The sequence below is a fragment of the Mandrillus leucophaeus genome, unplaced genomic scaffold, assembly GCF_000951045.1.
Source record: "Mandrillus leucophaeus isolate KB7577 unplaced genomic scaffold, Mleu.le_1.0 Scaffold182, whole genome shotgun sequence".
Lineage (NCBI taxonomy): Eukaryota > Metazoa > Chordata > Mammalia > Primates > Cercopithecidae > Mandrillus > Mandrillus leucophaeus.
In genome coordinates this window covers 647,248-647,641 of record NW_012101832.1, presented here as the reverse complement: position 1 = coordinate 647,641, position 394 = coordinate 647,248, and positions in this window count along the sequence as shown.

The window sequence follows — 394 nt, the reverse complement described above, 5'->3', positions numbered from 1 at the left end:
TGGGAGGCCGAGGCGGGAGGATCATGAGGTCAGGAGTTTGAGACCAGTCTGGCCAACATAGTGGAACCCCATCTCTACTACAAATACAAAAAATTAGCTGGGCGTGGTGGCGGGCGCCTGTAGTCCCAGCTGCGTGGGAGGCTGAGGCAGGAGAATCGCTTGAAGCCGGGAGGTGGAGCTTGCAGTGAGTTGAGATTGCGCCACTGCACTCCAGCCCGGGGAACAGTGCGAGACTCCATCAAAAAAAAAAAAAAAAAAAAAAAACAGGAAAACACGGAAATTTATTTTCTTCGTATAGTGACTACAAGCCCCACATATGGTCCAGCTGGGTTCGTTTCTGACTAGGGCTATATTCCTGGCTTGGAGATAAAAGCCTTCTCCATAAGTCCTCACA